Source organism: Protomyctophum parallelum (assembly GCF_964188405.1).
Source record: "Protomyctophum parallelum genome assembly, chromosome: 9".
Classification (NCBI taxonomy): Eukaryota; Metazoa; Chordata; class Actinopteri; order Myctophiformes; family Myctophidae; genus Protomyctophum; species Protomyctophum parallelum.
Window position 1 is genome coordinate 42,069,194 of NC_139706.1, and position 20,170 is coordinate 42,089,363.

Genomic DNA, 20,170 nt, shown 5'->3' on the forward strand with positions numbered 1-20,170 from the left:
GAGGAGCTAGTTTCAAAAAGGACCCAGCTCTCCTCATTCCTCGTTTTAAGCTTTCCATGTGTGCTCTGAACCTTCACATCCTGTTCCGCCGAGGCAGTCCAGGATCTAAGATGTTGGATATCTCACAACTGCGATACATTGTGAGCTTGTAGATCAGCTATTTCCTCTGTGTGACAATTCACTGACAAATTACATCTACGCATAAATCAAGCCTTAAGATGAGTCTGAATTACCTCCTCTCATCTAATTAATCTTTTGGGAACACATCTAACACTATTTCAAAGTGAACTGTCGGCTTAAGGACTGCTGAGTTGTATTAGAAAGACATAGGAAAGACGTTGCAAGATGTTGCGTAAAATCAAACGGGCACTAAAATAATGTGAAATTCTATTCATTCATTTTCACAAATCATTCGACAGTCAAGGGATGTTTGCTTGTTTCTTTTCGTTTTTGTCTATAAATTTATATTTATTTATTTTGTCCATAAATTATATAATTGAGTATCATACGGTACTTGAAATGGTGCACCACCGCTGTAAGGCATTTTGAAAGAAAAAAGGGTCATCTGGCCCATAATGTATCCAACCCTAACTAATGAAAACAGCAGATTCACTAGCTCACAATGCGTCGGGGAAATAAAATACCCACAAAAATAATTTAGCTCTGTGTCTATTTGTATTATTTTTGACCAGGCTACATATACACAGTGTGATAGTAGCCTAACAGACTGAACTCCTGCAGACTTCAGCAACCAGCATCGAGCAACCTGCAATGGAGATCCAACAGCGAGGCTGCCTGTCAAATTCGGTGCTTACCCACTCTCATCTAATGACTTACAGGTCACCTGTGTCAGCAGCCGCTGTGATCCAATCTGACCCCCCTGTACCACACAGATCAGTGTGGGGAGTCATTGGCGGTCAAAAGCAGGTCAATGAGTCCCACCTCGATAGTCATCAGATTGGATTGTCTCCAAGGGACCCCTGAATAATCCCCCCATAATTTGTCTTACTGACAGGCTGCGTAAACGCAGTAGCTTGAGAGAGCGGCCCGCTGTCTCAGAATGCTCTGACGGCCGTTAGTGAGCCCCTTCTGCTATGAAAATAACTGGAGAAGCTCCAAGAACAGCCACTTAAATCCTAGTGACCATTATGAGCTTGAGGTTGGCTATTTTTGGGAATATGTGTGAGTGTAGAGGCTAATGTGATAGCATGTTGTTTAGACATATGCTAGGTTTATTGTTTACCTGGTATCCTAGTTTATTTGAGGCAGTGCATTCTCTCTGCACTCAGACCATTTACCTTGTTGTTTGGTGAGAATGGTGAGTAGAACTCATGCTTACCCTGCTTATTTCGATTTCACACTCGCCCATAAAAGTCAGCTAAATGCCTACATTGTAAATTGCAGAGCGAAAACTAAGTTAGTGATGAGTGTGACACACTAGGGGAATGTAGGCTCACTGTACTGTATCTTTTCTACGTCTGAGCATAGACATGGTAACGCCCCGCCTGCCTCTGATTGGCCTACCGACACAGCCGGTGTCTCCGAGGTGGAAGATACATGCTGGATACAGTGGATAGTCTGCCGCGAGGTTACTCCGCGGTGGGAAATAAATAAATAATACAAGTACGATATAATACAAGAGAAAGACAGCTTGGCACAGGCGACAGTAACTTTTATTTTTGTAGAAGAGACAAACTGTTTATTTATGTGTAAACTTGAAACATTATTGTACTGTAAAAAGGTCTCTTTTCCCTTGATCTTTATCTTTTTTTTAGTACAATAGTATTAGTTTACTATAATTAGATTAATACACGATAATCAACACTAATACTTTAATTAGAACACACTCAAATGAAAGCATACAATGTACGTGTTCAATCATTCAATCAAAGCAAACGGCACAAACAATATTAGTTTGCCTCTTTCTTCTACAAAAATTAAAGTTACAAGTTACTGTCGCGCGTGCCAAGCTGTCATTCTCTTGTACTTGTTTTATTTCCCACCACGGAGTAACCTCGCGTCTCGGAGGACAGTGTGGTGAGACCATTGGGGCTAGACGGGCAGTGTCGGTAGGCCAGTCAGAGGCAGGAGCGGCGTTACCATGTCTATGCAAGGACGTAGAATAGATACTGTATAGGTTTGAAATTGCATGCTTTTTCTTCAATCCAAATGTATTTGCCACGTAGCCTACAGTATATTAGTAAAGAATGTGTACAAGAAATAAGCTTAATAATTAATTTTGTATAATAATTATATTGCAGTCGGGTAAAGTAACTAAGTACATTGAGGTATTTTGAGGTAATTTTAAGTTACATTTACAATGTTCAATACTTCACTACACCTCAGAGGAAAATTTATTAGCCTACTTTGTACACCAGTACAATTATATGAAAGGTTTTGTTACTAGCCAAGCTGGCAGATAGACCCTGACGAAGACCTTTTGGTCGAAACGTGTAGGTCCTGTTATTTATTTGCCTTGCTCATCATCAAATAAACTATTTTATTTTTCACCTAAAGACGGAGTGCCTTGGATTATTTTCTTAAGTCTGCAATTCACATTTTGACAAGCAGTACTACTTGGAGGAAGGATACCTTTTGTCTATAAAGTTTTGTTACTAGTTTGTAGATTTTTATTATGGGGATATTTCAAAACATACATTAACCACTTCAGCCCTATGTTCCGGCTATTTGCATAGCCATCTAAAAGCTCTGTTGTGTTCACAGGATAAGATGAGTAACCTATGTTTACATCCATTGTCCATTACATCCATACATCATGAATTTTAGTTAAGGCATATTATGTCCTGCAGAATGGAAAATAGCCAAGATTATTCCATTGCCAAAGAACAGTATAGAACCTTTCTCCCTTTCTCAGGTAAAAATCACACCAGTGTGAACCAAGTGGTGCAACTCCCGTGCGTCCAGCAGGTGGCAGCCATGTCACATACTTCTCTCGTTCCATGCTCACACAGACACACACACAAACACGTACAGGGCATTGTAAGCTGGATGTAGAAGTGGTTTGCACCACTTAAAAATAGCAGACCAATAAGCCTATTTCCAGCCTTGAGTAACATTATGGAGAGAATAGTGTATGAACAAATTCAAGAATATTTCTGTAAAGATCTAAATACAGAATATCAGCATGCATACAGGAAGGGGCACTCCACAACTATGGCATTAACTCAGATGGCTGACGATTGGATGACTGGTGCTGCCCAGCTAACATGTCCATCTGGGCCCAGTTTTCATGTAGGCCACACTTGTATCCGCCCTCATTGTCTTCCGTCCTGTTTCTGTTGTCCCCTGCTGTCGATTGTTCATTCCTACGGATAGGATGCAGTGCGCCACATTGGCGGTGTTTCCAGTTTTCTGTAGTAGTTTCTTCAAGTGTTCAAACTTTATGACTGGATAGCACTCGATCTGTATAGTCCTACATTACTATCTCCTACGATCAAGGGTTGGGGTTAGGGCACTGTAGCATGCCGTTTTTCATAATTATTTAGGATTTGAAAAAAAAAAGACGAAAATCACTCCGACACCATGGACTATAGCCCATGGTCTGGAAGTGATTTTGTCTTTTTTTCAAATCCTCGTTTTTCATCGTTTTTGACCATGGATTATAGCCGGGTTAGGGTTAGGTTCCACAGGCTAATAAAGTGTAAATTCGGGGGTCCTTGACAAGAAAAGGTTTGGGAACCACTGTTGTAGAGGGTCTATAGAATAGATAGATGTTGATAGTATTAAGTTAGTGACTTTGACAGTGTACAAATGGAACCGGTTTTCAGCAGGTCAAATTAGGTACAGAAAACCGTATGACTCCCAGGCTGATCTCACTGGGGAAAAACTGAATTGAAAAATACATTCTGGATGTGACACTTACAAGCCGAAATAGCTCAGTTGGTAGAGCGTTAGACTGAAGATCTAAAGGTCCCTGGTTCAAACCCAGGTTTCGGCAGTTGAAATGAGGTGCAGAAAACCCTATGACTCTCAGGTTGATCTCACTTGGGGAAATGCTGTACCACTTTATTTGTTTAAGAACTAACAATAAATTAAAAAATACATTCTGTATGTGACACTTACAAGCCAAAATAGCTCAGTTGATGGAGCGTTAGACTGATCGAAGGTCTAAAGGTCCCTGGTTCAATCCTGGGTTTCTGCAGTTGAAATGAGGACTGTGTGCTGTTAAGTAGCCCAGTGGATAAATCAGATGATATCCGTAGAATACCTAGTAGAAGTGTGCTGATTCAAACCCAGCACACTCGTAGTAGTGTGCTGTTGGTTCAAATCACCAACACCTAGAATAGGAAGCAGTATGTACAGTTAAGTGGTCCAGTGGAAAAATTCAATGATATCCATAGAATACCTAGTAGAAGTGTGCTAAAGCAACACACTCAGTAGGGAGGTGCTGGTTAAAATTGCCAACACCCTAGAGGTAGGGGAAGACTGAGTCAGTGTAAGTAAGGTAAGGTGAGACTAGGTAAGGGAGAGTGGGTCAGGGGGGTCAGATAGGGGCACAATAGGTGAGGGGGTCAGGTCTGTGTGGTCAGGTAAGGGAGAGAATGTCAGATAGGGGGACAGTAGGTCAGGTAGGGAGAGAGTAGCTCAGAGGTTCAGGTGGGAGGACAGTATGTTGAGTAGAGTCAGGTAGGATAAGAGTAGGTGAGGAGGGGTCAGGCAGGGGGCAGAGTAGGCCATTGGGGTGTCAGGTAGAGGATAGTAGGCGAGGGGGGTCAGGTAGGGGGAGAGTAGACGAGGGGTCGTCAGGTAGGGGGAGAGTATGTGACAGGGGGTCAGGTAGGGGGAGAGTAGGCGAGGGGGGGTCAGGTAGGGAGAGAGTAGGCGAGGGGTCGTCAGGTAGGGGGAGAGTACACGAGGGGGTTCTCTATGGCAATAGCACAAACTTTGGCATGCTACTAGTCCTACATACTTACACCTAGCAACTCCATTCTAGCCTACTTAGGATCATCTTACGGTGGACATGTTTGCCTGAAAATGAATCTTTGAAATGTTTCATAGTTTTAGAAATATAGTGCTTTCAAATTTGAGAATTTTAACATGGGGCTCAATGGCAGACATTGGCACGTCAAAAAAGCACTTTCACCTAGAAACTCCATTCACACTTTTTATTATTCAGCTTACTGTGGAGACACATGCTGGAACGTTTTACTTTGAAATGTTTTGTAGTTTCTGAGTTATTTAACTTAAACGCCCAATGCATTCTCTATGGCAATAGCACAAACTTTGGCATACTACTAGTCATACATACTTAGACCTAGCAACTCCATTCTAGCCTACTTAGGTTCATCTTACGGTGGACATGTTTGCCTGAAAAGGAATCTTTGTAATGTTTAATAGTTTTAGAAATATAGTGCTTTCAAATTTGAGAATTTTAACATGGGGCTCAATAGCAGACATTGGCACGTCAAAAAAGCACTTTCACCTAGAAACTCCATTCACACTTTTTATTATTGTGGGCTCGCCACAGCGAGCACACACTAGTTACTCTCAGTTTATATTTGTGGGCTCGCCACAGCGAGCACACAATAGTTATTGCCAGCCTATATTTATTGTGGGCTCGCCTCAGCGAGCACACTATTGATACCCTTGGATTTCAATTTCGCCCTTTTTTTCGGCGTGTAACTACTTTTACATACTTTATGCTAGAAATTTAGTTCAAACTTCAAACTGTTCAGCTCTTTGCAGTTATTTATGCTTGTATTTTTATTTTTACAAAGTTTTATACTTTTTATACTTTTTAACTTTTTAACTTTTTTTTACATTCTTTATAGTGAGAGTCGATGGAAGAAAGGTCCCATTTTTCACAGTTAACTTTTTTGAGCTCTTATAACTCCGTCATACTTTCACTTTGAAACTTCATTCAAACTTTATAATGTTCATCTATCTTTGAACTTTCATTAGGGAAAAAGTTGTTTTGAAAATGTTTATACTTTTTAAAATATTTAACTTTATTTATAGTTTTTTCCTCCCATCGACAATGTATGGGATTTATCTCTAAATCAACCTCACTTTTGCAGCCTCATTACTCTGGCATACTTTGTCGTAGAAACGTGATTTAAACTTTAGAAAGATCACACGACTCTGGACTTTTTCGTGGTTCAAACCGTATTCGAATACATTAAACGGTTTTTCCGAAATCGCAGTTCGATCGCAGGCCGTTTCGCCTAATTAGTGCCAACTTAGAGTGCGGGGCTTCTTTCACTAGAGTGCGGGAAGTGAAAAATTTTCCTTGAAAATTTACCAAACAAATTGTCGTCCCGGCCAAAATATTCACTTTACACGCATGTTCTTTGGTCATTTTGTAGCCACACATGTCCTCTTTCACACAATGTGACCACCAAAACACAGAGACATACAGAATGTGAACTACGGCCTTTTAAGTGACACAAATACAGTCAAGCTGCTCATTGACATCCATTGTAAAATCCTTACGAGGAAATTATCGCGATGACAATTCTTAACTCGCTCTTATAACCACATTTTCGATCGTACCAACACCACAATCGCACATGGTATCAATATCTCAGGCCACTCACAGCGAAAAAAATATTTGCATTCGACTTTTACTTTTTGCGATAGAGCAATTTGTTCGGGCATAGTTTCCCCCCATTCAGGACCATTGTAAAATAGCAGACCTTCAAGTTGCGCGCCACTCATAGTGCTGGCAGTCTTTTACACTTCCACAGCTGAGACATATAAGGGCTTAATTACAGGGCTGAAATTAAAGTTACAAGATCTCAATGAGTTGCTCTGCGATAACTTGTGGGCTTGTAGGTCTGCTATTTGTGCAATTGGATGGCCTTTACACAGCTCTCGCAAGACGCACGCACGCACGCACACACACACCCTGTCTTCCTATTGGCTGGCCTTTACACAGCTCTCGCAAGCGCACTCACGCACGCACGCACGCACACACACACCCTGTCTTCCTATTGGCTGGCCTTTACACAGCTCTCGCAAGCGCACGCACGCACGCACTCACGCACACACACACACACACACACACACACACGTTTATAAAAAACTTTCATAAAATTAAAAAATGAAAAAAAATGAAAAAAAATGAAAAAAAAATTAAAACATTTAAAACATTTAAAACATTTAAAATTTAAAAACTTTAACTTTTTTTTAAACTTAAAAAGAAAAAAACTTTTAATAAAGAACTTAATATTATTATTATTTTACATTTAAAGAAAAATCTTAGACCATTATCAATAATCATTGTGTTTATGCTTTTAAAGATAGGCCTATATGCTATTTGAACCTTCTTTTTACATGTAAAAGTATGCTATTTCTGTTAAGCTCATGAATGCTTTTATATGAATACTCCATTGGATTGACTCTTTTTTTCTTTTTCTTTTTTACCTTTTCTTAATTCATCAAGAATACATTGTAAAGCATTATTCATACATTACAAATCATTAGTAGACAGTAATACTTTACTTACTTTATTCTGCCACTTTTTGGGCATCGTACTACTTCCACATACTTTATTCCGCTTTATGCAGTTATTTATGCTTATTCTTTTTACCAATTTTTATACATTCTTTTTTTTTAATTTCCTTCAGCTTTAATACATTTTCTACTGTACATTATATACATTGCGTCTTTTGGCGAGCCCACGCAGTTTCTGCAGGGAACTGCTTTCTAGTTCAGCTTACTGTGGAGACACATGCTGGAACGTTTTACTTTGAAATGTAAAAGTATGAGACAATGGCAAACTTTGTCGTAGAAACGTGATTTAAACTTTAGAAAGCTCACACGACTCTGGACTTTTTCGTGGTTCAAACCGTATTCGAATACGTTAAATGGTTTTTCCGAAATCGCAGTTCAATTGCAGGCCGTTTCGTTTTCTTTGATTAGTGTGGGAACAGAAAATCTTTCCTTGAAATTTTACCAAACAAATTGTCGTCCCGGCCAAAATATTCATTTTACACGCATGTTCTTTGGTCATTTTGTAGCCACACATGTCCTCTTTCACACAATGTGACCACCAAAGCACAGAGACATACAGAATGTGAACTACGGCCTTTTAAGTGACACAAATACAGTCAAGCTGCTCATTGACCTCCATTGTGTAATTCTTACGAGGAAATTATCGCGATGACAATTCTTAACTCGCTCTTATAACCACATTTTCGATCGTACCAACACCACAATCGCACATGGTGTACCTAAATATCTCAGGCCACTCAAAAAAAAATTAAAAAAATTAAAAAAAATTAACAAATATATATATATATATAAATTGAAACAATTGAAAAAAAATGAAAAAAATGAAAAAATTGGAGAAAAAAATAAAAAAAATTGGAAAAAAAATAAAAAAAATTGAAAAACATTTAAAAATTAAAAACTTTAACTTTTTTTTTAAACTTAAAAAGAAAAAACTTTTAATAAAGAACTTAATATTATTTATTTTTTTACATTTAAAGAAAAATCTTAGACCATTATCAATAATCATTGTGTTTATGCTTTTAAAGATAGGCCTATATGCTATTTGAACCTTCTTTTTACATGTAAAAGTATGCTATTTCTGTTAAGCTCATGAATGCTTTTATATGTATACTCCATTGGATTGACTCTTTTTTTCTTTTTCTTTTTTACCTTTTCTTAATTCATCAAGAATACATTGTAAAGCATTATTCATACATTACAAATCATTAGTAGACAGTAATACTTTACTTACTTTATTCTGCCACTTTTTGGGCATTGTACTACTTCCACATACTTTATTACGCTTTATGCAGTTATTTATGCTTATTCTTTTTACCAATTTTTATACATTCTTTTTAAAACTTTTCCTTCAGCTTTAATACATTTTCTACTGTACATTATATACATTGCGTCTTTTGGCGAGCCCATGCAGTTTCTGCAGGGAACTGCTTTCTAGTTTAACTTAAACGCCCAATGCATTCTCTATGGCAATAGCACAAACTTTGGCATACTACTAGTCCTACATACTTACACCTAGCAACTCCATTCTAGCCTACTTAGGTTCATCTTACGGTGGACATGTTTGCCTGAAAAGGAATCTTTGAAAATGTTTCATAGTTTTAGAAATATAGTGCTTTCAAATTTGAGACATTTGTTGGATAGTTTAATTGATATGAATTAATTAGTGCATAAAATTTCCCCATAGACATGAATGGGAAAATGCAAAAACTCACTTTCAAGTATTTTTTCCTCTGAGACCGTAAAGGCTATACTTACAAGAGGAGAGATTCATAATAATTACTAAAATAATTACCTTAGAAGTATATCGGTCGGCCTCATGGTGGCGCTATAACAGCCAACTTTACGTTTTGGGGTATAACTCTTGAACCGTAGGTCGTAAAATCAAAAAGTTTAATTTTCAAATCCTCAAAAATGATGAAAAACGGCGTGCTATATTATGCCGTACGATATGGGCTATAGCCCATTGTCCAACATGATGAAAATCGAAGATTCAAAAACATTTCAAAAATTCAAAAAACGATGGGCTATAACCCATCGTTTTTTTTATTTTTATTTTTTTCAAATCCTCAAAAATGATGAAAAACGGCGTGCTATAGTATGCCGTACGATATGGGCTATAGCCCATGGTCCAAAATGATGAAAAACGAGGTTAATTCTTTTTTCAAAATTAAAAAAAACGATGGGCTATAACCCATGTTTTTTGAATTTTTTTATTTTTTTCAAATCCTCAAAAATGATGACAAACGGCGTGCTATAGTATGCCGTACGGTAGGGGCTATAGCCCATGTTCAAAAAGGATGAAAAACAAGGTTTAAAAAAAATTATAAATTTCAAAAAACTATGGGCTATAACCCATGTTTTTTGAAATTTTGAAATTTTTTCAAACCCTCAAAAATGATGAAAAAGGGCGTGCTATAGTATGCCGTACGGTATGGGCTATAGCCCATGGTCAAAAATGATGAAAAACGAGGATAAAAATAAATTCAACAATTCAAAAAACGATGGGCTATAACCCATTATTTTTTTTGTTTTTTTGTTTTTTCAAATCCTTAAAAATGATGAAAAACGGCGTGCTACAGTATGCCGTACGATATGGGCTATAGCCCATGTTCAAAAATGATGAAAAACAAGGTTATTTTTTTTTTCAAATATTCAAAAAACGATGGGCTATGACCCATGTTTTTTAAATTTTGATTTTTTTTCCAAATATTCAAAAATGATGAAAAACGGCGTGCTATAGTTTGCCGTACGATATGGGCTATTAGACGAGCGTCTAAAAATGGGATAAAAAACGTCTAAAAATAGACGTCTAAAACACGTCTATTTTTAGACGTGTTTAACCCATTTTTAGACGCACGTCTAATAGCCGGCTATTGCTCAGTGGGATGGTCAAAAATGATGAAAAACGAGGATTAAAAAAAAAAAAAAACGATGGGCTATAACCCATCCTTTTTTTGGATTTTTTTTTCAAATCCTCAAAAATGATGAAAAACGGCGTGCTATAGTATGCCGTATGGTAGGGGCTATAGCCCATGTTCAAAAATGATGAACAACGAGGTTAAAAAAAAAAAAAAAAAAAAAAAAAAACGATGGGCTATAACCCATGTTTTTTGAAATTTTGATTTTTTTCTCAAATCCTCAAAAATGATGAAAAACGGCGTGCTATAGTATGCCGTACGGTAGGGGCTATAGCCCATGTTCAAAAATGATGAAAAACTAGGTTAATTTTTTTTTCAAAATTTAAAAAAACGATGGGCTATAACCCATGTTTTTTGAAATTTTGAATTTTTTTCAAATCCTCAAAAATGATGAAAAATGGCGTGCTATAGTATGCCGTACGGTAGGGGCTATAGCCCATGTTCAAAAATGATGAAAAACAAGGTTAATTTTTTTTTCAAATTTTCAAAAAACGATGGGCTATAACCCATGTTTTTTGAAATTTTGAAATTTTTTCAAACCCTCAAAAATGATGAAAAACGGCGGGCTATAGTATGCCGTACGGTAGGGGCTATAGCCCATGTTAAAAAATGATGAAAAACGAGGTTAAAAAAAAATCTAAATTTCAAAAAACGATGGGCTATAACCCATGTTTTTTGAAATTTTGATTTTTTTCTCAAATCCTCAAAAATGATGAAAAACGGCGTGCTATAGTATGCCGTACGGTAGGGGCTATTAGACGAGCGTCTAAAAATGGGATAAACACGTCTAAAACACGTCTAAAAATAGACGTGTTTTAGACGTCTATTTTTAGACGTGTTTTAGACGTGTTTAACCCATTTTTAGACGCACGTCTAATAGCCGGCTATTGCTCAGTGGGATGGTCAAAAATGATGAAAAACGAGGATAAAAAAAAAAAAGAAACGATGGGCTATAACCCATCCTTTTTTTGGATTTTTTTTTTCAAATCCTCAAAAATGATGAAAAACGGCGTGCTATAGTATGCCGTACGGTAGGGGCTATAGCCCATGTTCAAAAATGATGACACGAGGTTAAAAAAAAAAATCTAAATTTCAAAAAACGATGGGCTATAACCCATGTTTTTTGAAATTTTGATTTTTTTTTCAAATCCTCAAAAATGATGAAAAACGGCGTGCTATAGTATGCCGTATGGTAGGGGCTATAGCCCATGTTCAAAAATGATGAACAACGAGGTTAAAAAAAAAAAAAAAAAAAAAAAACGATGGGCTATAACCCATATTTTTTGAATTTTTGATTTTTTTTCAAATCCTCAAAAATGATGAAAAACGGCGTGCTATAGTATGCCGTACGGTAGGGGCTATAGCCCATGTTCAAAAATGATGACACGAGGTTAAAAAAAAAAATCTAAATTTAAAAAAACGATGGGCTATAACCCATGTTTTTTTAAATTTTGATTTTTTTCTCAAATCCTCAAAAATGATGAAAAACGGCGTGCTATAGTATGCCGTACGGTAGGGGCTATAGCCCATGTTCAAAAATGATGAAAAACTAGGTAATTTTTTTTTTTCAAAATTAAAAAAAACGATGGGCTATAACCCATGTTTTTTTAAATTTTGAATTTTTTTCAAATCCTCAAAAATGATGAAAAATGGCGTGCTATAGTATGCCGTACGGTAGGGGCTATAGCCCATGTTCAAACATGATGAAAAACAAGGTTAATTTTTTTTTCAAAATTTCAAAAAACGATGGGCTATAACCCATGTTTTTTGAAATTTTGAAATTTTTTCAAACCCTCAAAAATGATGAAAAACGGCGGGCTATAGTATGCCGTACGGTAGGGGCTATAGCCCATGTTCAAAAATGATGACACGAGGTTAAAAAAAATCTAAATTTCAAAAAACGATGGGCTATAACCCATGTTTTTTGAAATTTTGATTTTTTTCTCAAATCCTCAAAAATGATGAAAAACGGCGTGCTATAGTATGCCGTACGGTAGGGGCTATAGCCCATGTTCAAAAATGATGAAAAACTAGGTTAAATTTCTTTTTTCAAAATTAAAAAAAACGATGGGCTATAACCCATGTTTTTTTTTATTTTGATTTTTTTTCAAATCCTCAAAAATGATGAAAAATGGCGTGCTATAGTATGCCGTACGGTATGGGCTATAGCCCATGGTCAAAAATGATGAAAAACGAGGATAAAAAAAAAATCTAAAATTCAAAAAACGATGGGCCATGTTTTTTTTTAGTTTTTTTTCAAATCCTTAAAAATTATGAAAAACGGCGTGCTACAGTGTGCCGTACGATATGGGCTATTAGACGAGCGTCTAAAAATGGGATAAAAAACGTCTAAAAATAGACGTCTAAAACACGTCTATTTTTAGACGTGTTTTAGACGTGTTTAACCCATTTTTAGACGCACGTCTAATAGCCGGCTATTGCTCAGTGGGATGGTCAAAAATGATGAAAAACGAGGATAAAAAAAAAAAAAAAACGATGGGCTATAACCATAGACTGTAAAAAATATGGACAAAGCGTTCCGCGGGTCTAACATGAACGTAAAATGAAGCCTGTAATAATATGCTTGTAAGTCGCCATCTTTCTAGATCCGTTTGGTACCAGCTGGCCATTGGCTGGCTCCGTTTTGTACCAGCTGGTCATTGGCTGCCCAGACAACGAGGCGGGACTTCCCCCCTTCTTCTCCGTTGGTTTTTATTTTGACTCGAGTGGGAGGAGAAGACTCTTGAGTGGGAGGGGAATCCCGATCATAGACTGTAACGGTAGCCACGCCCCTCAGAACATACGCGACTTTATGGTCATTTTTTAATTAATGGGACCATAATTTTCCAAAAAGAATATTATGACATTAGAAATGAGACTTTAAACTAGTGACTGGAAGAAGAAAGTATTCATGACGATGTTTATTAAGGTAATACAGTCTAGGTGAAGTTGGGCCAAAATACATGGGCCTCTATGGAGCTATGGGGCTTTTTGGGTCCAGTCCAGCGCCACAACAGGCCATTATATGAACTACCGATTTCAAATGAGGCTTCACGAAATATCTGGCTGACTGCCCCCCTGGCTATAACCCATCCTTTTTTTGGATTTTTTTTTTCAAATCCTCAAAAATGATGAAAAACGGCGTGCTATAGTATGCCGTATGGTAGGGGCTATAGCCCATGTTCAAAAATGATGAAAAACGAGGTTAAAAAAAAAAAAAAAAAAAGAAAAAACGATGGGCTATAACCCATATTTTTTGAATTTTTGATTTTTTTTCAAATCCTCAAAAATGATGAAAAACGGCGTGCTATAGTATGCCGTACGGTAGGGGCTATAGCCCATGTTCAAAATGATGAAAAACGAGGTTAAAAAAATAATTTAAAATTTTCAAAAAACGATGGGCTATAACCCATGTTTTTTGAATTTTTGAATTTTTTTCAAATACTCAAAAATGATGAAAAACGGCGTGCTATAGTATGCCGTACGGTAGGGGCTATAGCCCATGTTCAAAAATGATGAAAAACAAGGTTAATTTTTTTTTCAAAATTTCAAAAAACGATGGGCTATAACCCATGTTTTTGAATTTTTGAATTTTTATCAAATCCTCAAAAATGATGAAAAACGGCGTGCTATAGTATGCCGTACGGTAGGGGCTATAGCCCATGTTCAAAAATGATGAAAAACGAGGTTAAAAAAAAAAATCTAAATTTCAAAAAACGATGGGCTATAACCCATGTTTTTTGAAATTTTGATTTTTTTTCTCAAATCCTCAAAAATGATGAAAAACGGCGTGCTATAGTATGCCGTACGGTAGGGGCTATAGCCCATGTTCAAAAATGATGAAAAACTAGGTTACATTTTTTTTTCAAAATTAAAAAAAACGATGGGCTATAACCCATGTTTTTTTATTTTTTTTATTTTTTTCAAATCCTCAAAAATGATGACAAACGGCGTGCTTATAGTATGCCGTACGGTAGGGGCTATAGCCCATGTTCAAAAAGGATGAAAAACAAGGTTTAAAAAAAATTCTAAATTTAAAAAAACTATGGGCTATAACCCATGTTTTTTGAAATTTTTAAATTTTTTCAAACCCTCAAAAATGATGAAAAACGCCGTGCTATAGTATGCCGTACGGTATGGGCTATAGCCCATGGTCAAAAATGATGAAAAACGAGGATAAAAATAAATTCAACAATTCAAAAAACGATGGGCTATAACCCATGATTTTTTTTGTTTTTTTGTTTTTTCAAATCCTTAAAAATGATGAAAAACGGCGTGCTACAGTATGCCGTACGATATGGGCTATAGCCCATGTTCAAAAATGATGAAAAACAAGGTTAATCTTTTTTTCAAATATTCAAAAAACGATGGGCTATGACCCATGTTTTTGAAATTTTGATTTTTTTTCCAAATATTCAAAAATGGCGTGCTATAGTTTGCCGTACGGTATGGGCTATAGCCCATGGTCAAAAATGATGAAAAACGAGGATTAAAAAAAAATCAAAAATTCAAAAAACGATGGGCCATGTTTTTTTTGTTTTTTTTTTCCCAAATCCTTAAAAATGATGAAAAACGGCGTGCTACAGTATGTCGTACGATATGGGCTATTAGACGAGCGTCTAAAAATGGGATAAAAAACGTCTAAAAATAGACGTCTAAAACACGTCTATTTTTAGACGTGTTTTAGACGTGTTTAACCCATTTTTAGACGCACGTCTAATAGCCGGCTATTGCTCAGTGGGATGGTCAAAAATGATGAAAAACGAGGAAAAAAACGATGGGCTATAACCCATCCTTTTTTTTGATTTTTTTTTCAAATCCTCAAAAATGATGAAAAACGGCGTGCTATAGTATGCCGTATGGTAGGGGCTATAGCCCATGTTCAAAAATGATGAACAACGAGGTAAAAAAAAATCAAAATTTCAAAAAACGATGGGCTATAACCCATGTTTTTTGAAATTTAGATTTTTTTCTCAAATCCTCAAAAATGATGAAAAACGGCGTGCTATAGTATGCCGTACGGTAGGGGCTATAGCCCATGTTCAAAAATGATGAAAAACGAGGTAATTTCTTTTTCCAAAATTTAAAAAAACGATGGGCTATAACCCATGTTTTTTGAAATTTTGAATTTTTTTCAAATCCTCAAAAATGATGAAAAACGGCGTGCTATAGTATGCCGTATGGTAGGGGCTATAGCCCATGTTAAAAAATGATGAAAAACGAGGTTAATTTTTTTTTCAAATTTTCAAAAAATGATGGGCTATAACCCATGTTTTTTGAAATTTTGAATTTTTTTCAAATCCTCAAAAATGATGAAAAACGGCGTGCTATAGTATGCCGTACGGTAGGGGCTATAGCCCATGTTCAAAAATGTTGAAAAACAAGGTTAAAAAAAAATCAAAATTTCAAAAAACGATGGGCTATAACCCATGTTTTTTTAAATTATGATTTTTTTTCAAATCCTCAAAAATGATGAAAAACGGCGTGCTATAGTATGCCGTACGGTAGGGGCTATAGCCCATGTTCAAAAATGATGAAAAACAAGGTTTAAAAAAATTTCAAAATTTCAAAAAACGATGGGCTATAACCCATGTTTTTTGAAATTTTTTAATTTTTTCAAACCCTCAAAAATGATGAAAAACGGCGTGCTATAGTATGCCGTACGGTAGGGGCTATAGCCCATGTTAAAAAATGATGAAAAACGAGGTTAAAAAAAAATCAAAATTTCAAAAAACGATGGGCTATAACCCATATTTTTTGAAATTTTGATTTTTTTTTCAAATCCTCAAAAATGATGAAAAACGGCGTGCTATAGTATGCCGTACGGTAGGGGCTATAGCCCATGTTCAAAAATGATGAAAAACAAGGTTAAAAAAAATCAAAATTTCAAAAAACGATGGGCTATAACCCATGTTTTTTGAAATTTTGAATTTTTTTCAAATCCTCAAAAATGATGAAAAACGGCGTGCTATAGTATGCCGTACGGTAGGGACTATAGCCCATGTTAAAAAATGATGAAAAACGAGGTAAAAAAAAAAAATCTAATTTTCAAAAAACGATTGGCTATAACCCATGTTTTTTTTAATTTAGATTTTTTTTTTCAAATCCTCAAAAATGATGAAAAACGGCGTGCTATAGTATGCCGTACGGTAGGGGCTATAGCCCATGTTAAAAAATGATGAAAAACGAGGTAAAAAAAAAAAATCTAAATTTCAAAAAATGATGGGCTATAACCCATGTTTTTTGAAATTTTGAATTTTTTTCAAATCCTCAAAAATGATGAAAAACGGCGTGCTATAGTATGCCGTACGGTAGGGGCTATAGCCCATGTTCAAAAATGTTGAAAAACAAGGTTAAAAAAAAATCAAAATTTCAAAAAACGATGGGCTATAACCCATGTTTTTTTAAATTATGATTTTTTTTCAAATCCTCAAAAATGATGAAAAACGGCGTGCTATAGTATGCCGTACGGTAGGGGCTATAGCCCATGTTCAAAAATGATGAAAAACAAGGTTTAAAAAAATTTCAAAATTTCAAAAAACGATGGGCTATAACCCATGTTTTTTGAAATTTTTTAATTTTTTCAAACCCTCAAAAATGATGAAAAACGGCGTGCTATAGTATGCCGTACGGTAGGGGCTATAGCCCATGTTAAAAAATGATGAAAAACGAGGTTAAAAAAAAATCAAAATTTCAAAAAACGATGGGCTATAACCCATATTTTTTGAAATTTTGATTTTTTTTTCAAATCCTCAAAAATGATGAAAAACGGCGTGCTATAGTATGCCGTACGGTAGGGGCTATAGCCCATGTTCAAAAATGATGAAAAACAAGGTTAAAAAAAATCAAAATTTCAAAAAACGATGGGCTATAACCCATGTTTTTTGAAATTTTGAATTTTTTTCAAATCCTCAAAAATGATGAAAAACGGCGTGCTATAGTATGCCGTACGGTAGGGACTATAGCCCATGTTAAAAAATGATGAAAAACGAGGTAAAAAAAAAAAATCTAATTTTCAAAAAACGATTGGCTATAACCCATGTTTTTTTTAATTTAGATTTTTTTTTTCAAATCCTCAAAAATGATGAAAAACGGCGTGCTATAGTATGCCGTACGGTAGGGGCTATAGCCCATGTTCAAAAATGATGAAAAACGAGGTTAATTTTTTTTCCAAAATTTCAAAAAACGATGGGCTATAACCCATGTTTTTTGAAATTTTGAATTTTTTTCAAATCCTCAAAAATGATGAAACACGGCGTGCTATAGTATGCCGTACCGTAGGGGCTATAGCCCATGTTCAAAAATGTTGAAAAACAAGGCTAAAAAAAAAATAAAATTTCAAAAAACGATGGGCTATAACCCATGTTTTTTGAAATTTTGATTTTTTTTCAAATCCTCAAAAATGATGAAAAACGGCGTGCTATAGTATGCCGTACGGTAGGGGCTATAGCCCATGTTCAAAAAGGATGAAAAACAAGGTTTAAAAAAAATTCAAAATTTCAAAAAACGATGGGCTATAACCCATGTTTTTTTTAATTTTGAAATTTTTTCAAACCCTCAAAAATGATGAAAAACGGCGTGCTATAGTATGCCGTACGGTAGGGGCTATAGCCCATGTTAAAAAATGATGAAAAACGAGGTTAAAAAAAAATCAAAATTTCAAAAAACGATGGGCTATAACCCATGTTTTTTGAAATTTTGAAATTTTTTCAAATCCTCAAAAATGATGAAAAACGGCGTGCTATAGTATGCCGTACGGTAGGGGCTATAGCCCATGTTAAAAAATGATGAAAAACGAGGTTAAAAAAAAATCAAAATTTCAAAAAACGATGGGCTATAACCCATGTTTTTTGAAATTTTGAAATTTTTTCAAATCCTCAAAAATGATGAAAAACGGCGTGCTATAGTATGCCGTACGGTAGGGGCTATAGCCCATGTTCAAAAATGTTGAAAAACAAGGTTAAAAAAAAAATCAAAATTTTCAAAAAACGATGGGCTATAACCCATGTTTTTTTATTATTATTATTTTTTTTTAAATCCTCAAAAATGATGAAAAACGGCGTGCTATAGTATGCCGTACGGTAGGGGCTATAGCCCATGTTCAAAAATGTTGAAAAACAAGGTTAAAAAAAAAATCAAAATTTCCAAAAACGATGGGTTATAACCCATGTTTTTAGAAATTTTGATTTTTTTTCAAATCCTCAAAAATGATGAAACACGGCGTGCTATAGTATGCCGTACGGTAGGGGCTATAGCCCATGTTCAAAAATGATGAAAAACTAGGTAATTTTTTTTTTCAAATTTTCAAAATACGATGGGTTATAACCCATGTTTTTTGAAATTTTGAATTTTTTTCAAATCCTCAAAAATGATGAAAAACGGCGTGCTATAGTATGCCGTACGGTAGGGGCTATAGCCCATGTTCAAAAATGATGAAAAACGAGGTTAATATTTTTTTCAAAATTTCAAAATACGATGGGCTATAACCCATGTTTTTTGAAATTTTGATTTTTTTTTCAAATCCTCAAAAATGATGAAAAACGGCGTGCTATAGTATGCCGTACGGTAGGGGCTATAGCCCATGTTCAAAAATGATGAAAAACGAGGTTAATTTCTTTTTCAAAATTTCAAAATACGATGGGTTATAACCCATGTTTTTTGAAATTTAGATTTTTTTTCAAATCCTCAAAAATGATGAAAAATGGCGTGCTATAGTATGCCGTACGGTAGGGGCTATAGCCCATGTTAAAAAAAATTAAAAAACGAGGTTAATTTTTTTTTCAAAATTTAAAAAAACGATGGGCTATAACCCATGTTTTTTGAAATTTTGAATTTTTTTCAAATCCTCAAAAATGATGAAAAACGGCGTGCTATAGTATGCCGTACGGTAGGGGCTATAGCCCATGTTAAAAAATGATGAAAAACGAGGTTAAAAAAAAATCAAAATTTCAAAAAACGATGGGCTATAACCCATGTTTTTTGAAATTTTGAAATTTTTTCAAATCCTCAAAAATGATGAAAAACGGCGTGCTATAGTATGCCGTACGGTAGGGGCTATAGCCCATGTTCAAAAATGTTGAAAAACAAGGTTAAAAAAAAAATCAAAATTTTCAAAAAACGATGGGCTATAACCCATGTTTTTTATTATTATTATTTTTTTTTAAATCCTCAAAAATGATGAAAAACGGCGTGCTATAGTATGCCGTACGGTAGGGGCTATAGCCCATGTTCAAAAATGTTGAAAAACAAGGTTAAAAAAAAAATCAAAATTTCCAAAAACGATGGGTTATAACCCATGTTTTTAGAAATTTTGATTTTTTTTCAAATCCTCAAAAATGATGAAACACGGCGTGCTATAGTATGCCGTACGGTAGGGGCTATAGCCCATGTTCAAAAATGATGAAAAACGAGGTAATTTTTTTTTTCAAATTTTCAAAATACGATGGGTTATAACCCATGTTTTTTGAAATTTTGAATTTTTTTCAAATCCTCAAAAATGATGAAAAACGGCGTGCTATAGTATGCCGTACGGTAGGGGCTATAGCCCATGTTCAAAAATGATGAAAAACGAGGTTAATTTTTTTTTCAAAATTTCAAAATACGATGGGCTATAACCCATGTTTTTTGAAATTTTGATTTTTTTTTCAAATCCTCAAAAATGATGAAAAACGGCGTGCTATAGTATGCCGTACGGTAGGGGCTATAGCCCATGTTCAAAAATGATGAAAAACGAGGTTAATTTTTTTTTCAAAATTTCAAAATACGATGGGTTATAA